Here is a 7,353-nt window from a genome sequence, read left to right on the forward strand (position 1 = left end):
AGGTCCCGGCACAGTAAATTTGAAATGCGTGGTAGCCACACCGGTGGCTGACGGAAGTAAGCTCACGATTGGCGCTTTCATGTTTTGGGGTTTCATTGAGTGTGGCCGTACATGAAAATTCTTATGTTTACTTTCAGCACTCAGCAATCATAAGGTTAAAATTTTTGTTCCCACATTGCGCTGGCAATCTGAAGACGCTGCTCCTCACCGCTGATTCAGAACATTACGCAGCGAAACCAGTTCATGAGCACTGCACATGGCTAGTGCTACAGGCAGCATGTTTGCGCAGCCGAAACTTCCCCTTTCTGTATATATTACTGCAGCCAAATGCTACTGAGTGGTTCCCCTGCGACATCGTTGTAAAGTGGACATCGCGTGACTACTTCACAAAACAAGTTATCTCGAAATCGTTCTGTGCCACGCGACGACAGCACATTCAAGCCGCCCCGAGCGGTGCCTCGTACAAGCCAGAAAACAGGGAAGGCTCGCCGAGTCCTGGTTGGCAGGCCTTTCCACCTCGTCTGATGAAAACGCCAATTGAATGTCGCGAAGTATGCAGCATCCACAAGCGATGGAGTTATGTGCAATTAAAATCAAGCTAACGGCCTTTTGTTATTGCTGTTAGAGGTTGCTAAGGAAATATTCCCGTGAACCTTCACTTGGACAAAAAAAAAAAAGCCTACGCTGTGCTGTTTGCAGTGATTTTGCTACCGTGGTCGAAACTGTACACGAAAGAAAAAAAAACGTAGTGCAACGCAATTCTTGTGCTCTATTTAGGTTCATTAATTATGCCCTAATACCTTCTTCACTTGTGGTTATAAACGAAAGAATTCATAGTGACTGTACCTGCATTAATTCCTTCTGCTGTAACTGATGCACATTTTCGCTTTTGATTATGGCAGTGCGAGAGGCTGCACTAGCTCTAGCAACCATCCTCGGAGTTGCAGCGCTGCTGACACTTGCGCTCGTTGACCGAAGAGCACGCGCACTTCTGCGTGCACTGAAGCACCATAATATAATAGCGCGCTTGCAAACACCAATTCATTATTATTGTAATTCAGCATTTACTAAGTCTAGAAACGATAGATATATTCGCAAATTTTTGAACTTCTGCATGGTGGTGTACATAGTAGGCGTCATTTTCTGACGCTTCTTTCTCTTTTTCTCCGTGCTGCAAGCCAATATATGATGAACAAGACTCTCGATGTCGTAATTTATTGTACTTGCACTTTATTGTACTTGTTGCTTACGACCCCTGCTCGTGAAATCACGCTTCTCAACAACGTTCCTCCATTGAAAACTCCAGCTCGACTCAAAATAGTGATTGCTAACACCGCCCTTCGACTGAAGTGGTCCCTCGTTTTCAGTGACACTCAACGGGAATTGTTGAGAAGCGTGGCACCTTCTTTAGGCAAGAGGTGGTGCTGCACTCGATTCGATGGCAAAGAGCGTGTACACGGGCACGGTGACTCCGTATCCATTGTTTGGAGCCGACGAAAAGCTTCTAGCGAAGAATAGTTTCGAAAATGAGGGTAAAAAGTGTCTCTTTGGTTTTTGCTTCCACAACAGGTGCGTCGCACCTCAGCAGCTCGGCGTGGAGCACGGTCCAGGCTGCAACGCCGCGGTTCGCGCAACAGCGGACTTTGGCCGCGCGTTCAAATGCGACGTCGGAACGGCCATGGTTCCTCGCAACGTGTGCCAAGTGTCTGACTTTTTCTGACGCCAAACCCATAGTTTAGGCACATTCTTGTTTCCCTTGACTTTATTTATTATTCCATTCCTGTACCACCGTGATTTCTAAAACGCTGACTTCTTTCCGCGTTTATATATAAGGTATTGAAACTGTGAGTAGCTTTTGTTGCCTAGTGTGTTGCAGTGTAATTTTTAATATCACCCCTTATCTTTCTTTGTGCTTGATATCATGTCGCCCACGTCGAAGTTCGATGCTCATCGTACTTTATTTCGAGAACACAGCTGCGAGAGTTGTGCATTATATATACTTTTCAAAGGGACATACATTTCCATGTTGTTCGCATACAGTGTCTGTGGCGACACGTCCCCTTTAAACTGTTAACGACTATTTTAAATATAATAGCTAGTGCTGTGTGCTCAGTGAATTACGCGCTAACAGCTCACACGCTGTAAACGTTGCTGGTTATGTGCGACATACAATCTCAGAGCCTTGCATAGGTTTTGGATCTTTTGTCACGGGATAACGCTTGTTCATATTATGCAAGCTTTTGGTCATGCTGTAACGTTGCTATGGTATCGTCTGTGAAGTGGCTGCCTCTATACTAGACGTCGCTTATCAAAACTCAGTTTTGAGTCATATAAGTGATACACAATTAGAGATGCGACCTCTTTGTGCTATTTTTCGCATCACTGTAACACCTGCTTTAGCCGGTTCCTGTGTTGGGCGGCGCAGTCTTTGTGTACAAAGGACTTTTTGCAACTAATTGGGCGTATGTTTTGTTCACTTCTAATTCGGCTCTCTCGTTCTCACAAGCCCCGCCAACAACCTACTGGCAAAACTTGTACGCAAACGCTATGTTGCAAGGTCCCCCGCTAGTGCCCAACTAACGTGCTTAACTAACGTAGTGAATAAGTACCGAAATGGTAGTTATGAATTCGACCTTTGAAACAAGAGCCGCATGAGATCAGCAATTAGGTGCCCGAAAGTATTTCTACAAACGTGGTGATTGCGTCAACCGCCCTCGGGCACTGGGCGGTTAACCTTGGCCTGGGCAGGGCGCATAGTGCACACACGCGCTCAGGTGGCCCAAAATAGACTTCTCCATTATCCTAAGTGCTGTCGACTTATCAAGTCTTAGCCACGCCTTCTCCACAGACGCATAGGGCACCACCTGACCAGTTTGCCCCTGCCACAACTGTAGCGTCATGTAGCGGTGGTTGGGTATCGATCATAGTGGCGAAAAATCCAAGGGATCTGGGCAATCGCGACAAGCTTTGTGACGGTTAGTGGATATCGTTAGGGAGTGACACAAGAAGAAGACGCCCACAGACGAAGAACAGAATAATCCATCTGTATATTGGGCAATCTCCCATAATGGGCATGAGCCATTACCAGAGGGCAAACAAAACAAAACGATCTTGGGAATGGCCTGGCGCACTAATTTTTTGCTCAGCCGTATTGATTTTGTTTGTGCATATTCTGTCATATTCTTCCATATTCTGCAACAAAGCAGTTATACTTTTCTCTTGTTCACTCGCACCTCACTTACTGCCGCTTAACATGGAGTACGTGTAATAAGACTGACGCACAAAAAATTATCACCTTGAAAGAAAATGCATTGAGGCTACTAACGAGAAGACCAGGTAGCGATAGAAACCTAGCCTCTGTTTTCAATGTTACAAGTTCAAATTACCAGTTCTTATCTATCACCACATTAAACAAGACTTTTATTCAATCAGTAGCATGTATCTCAATTGTGACATTTATTTACTTGCGCATGACCTCGCTTGTCTTGATTCACCGACGATAAATAATGGCATTCAATCACTTCACCATCAAATAGTAGAAATATGGAATATTTATCCTTGTTTATTGGATATTGCACAGTTGAGCAGATGCGTTCCTCATTTCAGAAAAAAAGTGCAGTTGCTTGTTGACCCAGATTCAAAAGGTGTTTCTATGGTTTCTGTGCATGTACTTTTAACCTATTGCTTGAAATGTTTGTTTTATTCACTTATGCATATTTCACTAGGTGTTAGTTGTAACCATATGCCCAATGTTAGTTTAGTATTATAGTCGCAGCATGCATTTGCTTTTTTCGCCTGCGTGATGGACTTTTCTGTACATTAACGCATTTGTATTGAACTGTTTCATGACCCGGGATGTAGGCCGCGTATGGAAACACGCTTTGCCCGTTTCATCACCTGGTTGGCATGATGCAATTTTCTATACGTGTGCGTGTCTGAATAAACGAACTCAAACCCCAAACAATACAGTCTGCAAGTACACCGTATATATATCTTGCATTCCTGTAACTATATTGTGCAAATCTGAAGCCACAAAATATCTACACGTTTATTTATTTCACAATTATGATCCTTAAGCATAAATAACAGGCATGGTAAACATCTAGAGGCATATAAAGTGCGCCAACCTCATAGTTGACGGACTTAAAAATATTTTTCTGCGGTGACGCGAGCTTTGTCACAAACTATCAAGAAAAGATGTAACAGATCACCATAAGTAGATACTAAGGACATCGTGAGTATCTCTGGAGTCTTTGAGCTGTTTCGTGTGCACTGTCTCATAGGTTCGTCCACAAGTGGAATAATTTTTGACACCTGTTCTCTAACAAGTTCTCTATACCACCCTTGTCGGAACATGGCCCCAATACCATGCTGCTTGAATGTTCAATGTTTTTTCTATAGCTAAAGTGCTCGAATTTAATGTTCATTCTGTACTATTTAGGGCGAATAAACGTGAGCATATGTGGGCTTGTACTTTTACTGGGGGATAACAAGACTACCCGCCACAGTGGCTAAGCGGATATGGTGGGGGCGAAATGGAAAACACCCGTGTACTGTACATTGGGGGCAGGTTAAACAGCCCAACCAGGTCGAAATTATTCCGGAGTCACCCACTACGGCATGTATAATAGTAAGATCGTGGTTGTAGCACATAAAACCCCAGAAAAATAGAAATCAATTTATTGAATTATCAATGAGATTTGGTTTTTGCCTCCAAAGGGCTGGCCCTTGCCTCCAGAGGATTACGATAATAAATTTCCAATTTTGGGTTGTTCACTATACGCACTTTCTAGACCATGGTGTAATCATCGACCTACCTTGAAGCGTGTCTCAGCACACCTGCCTATTCTCCTCCTCTTTCGCTATTGAAGGTGAGGGAAAGTGAGCTACGCCTACATAAAGACGCTGCCAACAAAAGCACTTGCCACCCTGACGAAAACAAGCTGCCTTGCTGTTCGTTGTTCTAGCGCAGTTGTTCACTTCAAGCCTCCATCTTCTTTTGCACAGCTCTCTTATTTTACGTTGAACTGTAGGGCGATATTGGGTAACTGTCAGCACTGCGTTCTATGGATGACGTGTACCTCGCCTTTTCGATGAAAAAAAATGATGAAAGCAATAGGCACGTGCATTAGGTTATACATTTATTCTGAACTAGTGTAGCAAATGAACTAAAGCAAATGTCCAAGTCAGGCCCGAAGTGCGCGCCTCGTGTAAGAAGGTGCGCTTACCCTTGGTTGGTAACGCTCACGGCACTGGTTGCAGTCGTTACAGCCGTGACGTTGGTGCTGTCACCGCCTTGAACAGTGTCTGAAGGCCGCGAATCCAGACCACCTGCGGATATTTCTTGCCTGGCTATTGCAGCGAACGTATCGTTCATATTGCGGCTTTCAGAAAGGCCGACTGAGATGGGCAGTCCCGTGTCCGCCTCGTGGTTACTCGCTGCTACCGCCGGGATCATGGCCTTCGCGGTGGCCAAGCGATCATCAGCCGAGGTGACCCCGGAAGCCCCATCGGCAACCTGCTTGGCACCGCTGAGCCGGTCGGCCGCCTTGACCCTGGAGGCGATGTAGCCGCGCACGTCTTCGGCGTTCCGCTTCAGCTTAGTGTAGTTGCTGAAGGAGTACGTCAGCACGGCCGCACACCCCAGGATCGAGACGCCGAGCACCGCGATGATAACGTAGAGGCCCTCGCGGTTGATGAGCACCACGGGAAGGTTGACCCTCGTCTCCAGTTCGGCATCCATGATCACTGCAGTGGCGTCGATGGATGACCAAGCGCAACAGCGGCACGACGGCACCAAAAAAATTTCGAATGGCTAACGGAGCTGCAGGATAGGATCCTGATGCGTTTATCGTTTTCTTCCTCCACTTTTCCCAGTTCTTGTGGCAAGAGCCGATGGCCAGCGTTTGCGCATAGCCCACCTCGCTGGATGGATGACCTGACAGTTCAATAATTAAATTATTTCGAAGAGAGTTATCGTTAGGGAAAAATATGTAGAGAGACGTGCATATTTCCCTTACGATGTGAAGAAAAGATGTTTCGCTTACTATACTCTGTTATTTTGTCCATATTTTGCAGGAAGATCGCAATTCTGGAGTCAAAGTCATTCATCGTAACACTTGGCGCTGCTGATTGCTTGGTTTTTACGAAATAAGATGGAAAGCTGCCTCTTTTTATGCGAATGCAACCTGTTGCCGCGATGGCGCTAGCATAAACTTGTACCAGCGCCTGCCGACAGCTACATAAATCAGTAGTTCAGGGAAGGCTGCTGTGCCTTTCAGAGGTGCGAACAACACTTTGAAAGCGTCACTGAACCGAGACTGCCTGCGGCCGCCGACAGGCGCCGACACAAGGTTATGCTAGCGCCATTGCGGCAGCAGCTCGCATCCTTATGAATGAACGCAACATTTCATTTTATTTAAAATCCAGGCAGTTGACTATGCCAAGTGTTACACTGAATGAAGTAGACTCCGAAATGCGACTGTTCTGGGAAATATAAGCAAAAACAGTTTAGCGACAAGCGCTAAAACGTTTTTTCCAATACTTTAAGCTAAATAAGCACGTCCCTGTATGTTAAATTGATAAAGCTGGTAATAGTAACCTCAAGTTATACCGCATGCCCACTTATAATATGGTCAGGAGCTGAGTGACTCAGGGAGATTTATTGAACTCGGAATGCCACAATGAGGACGTCACCCGAAGAATACTGAAGAGCCACAGTGACGGGGAAATCTATGAGCAGCAATGTGAGAGGACACAAGTTAATGGAATTTTACTTAAATATTGTAAAATATTTTCTACGTTACATTAAGAGCGCGCAAAAGAAGAATAAAAGAAAGAAATGACAAATCTGAACATACCAAGTACAAAGTAAAGAATTATAACAAAGAGATTCTGCACATTGTACAATCACCTTGGCATAATAAAAGGAGGCGTAGGAATCGATGCTAGTCGTATCCATCCTTTTCTATTGAGGAATCATAAATGAGACATAACAGTAATTGCAGATTCTATGTTACCTAATAGAACAATTTGTTACAGTACAAAAAAGTGGGGGAATTCACTGACATTTTCGATAAAGAAATTGGAAATGTAACAGCCGATACTAAAGATACTAAATGAATAATATTAAAGTATCATTCTCCTTAGAATATCCAGAATATGATATCAAGTGGAATTAGACGAGAGACCGATAACCTTGAAAACGAGAGTTATTAATTTTGTAGCTTTGCGGCAAGCAAAACAATCAAGACAGAGGGTAACCAAGGCCTCCTTGACTGCTGCCAAAAGCCTTAACTGGCTGACAAAGGTGATTGTTGTGGCAACGACGTGCCGTGACGACGGCGACGACCT

Source organism: Dermacentor andersoni, chromosome 4 (genome assembly GCF_023375885.2).
Source record: "Dermacentor andersoni chromosome 4, qqDerAnde1_hic_scaffold, whole genome shotgun sequence".
Taxonomy (NCBI): domain Eukaryota; kingdom Metazoa; phylum Arthropoda; class Arachnida; order Ixodida; family Ixodidae; genus Dermacentor; species Dermacentor andersoni.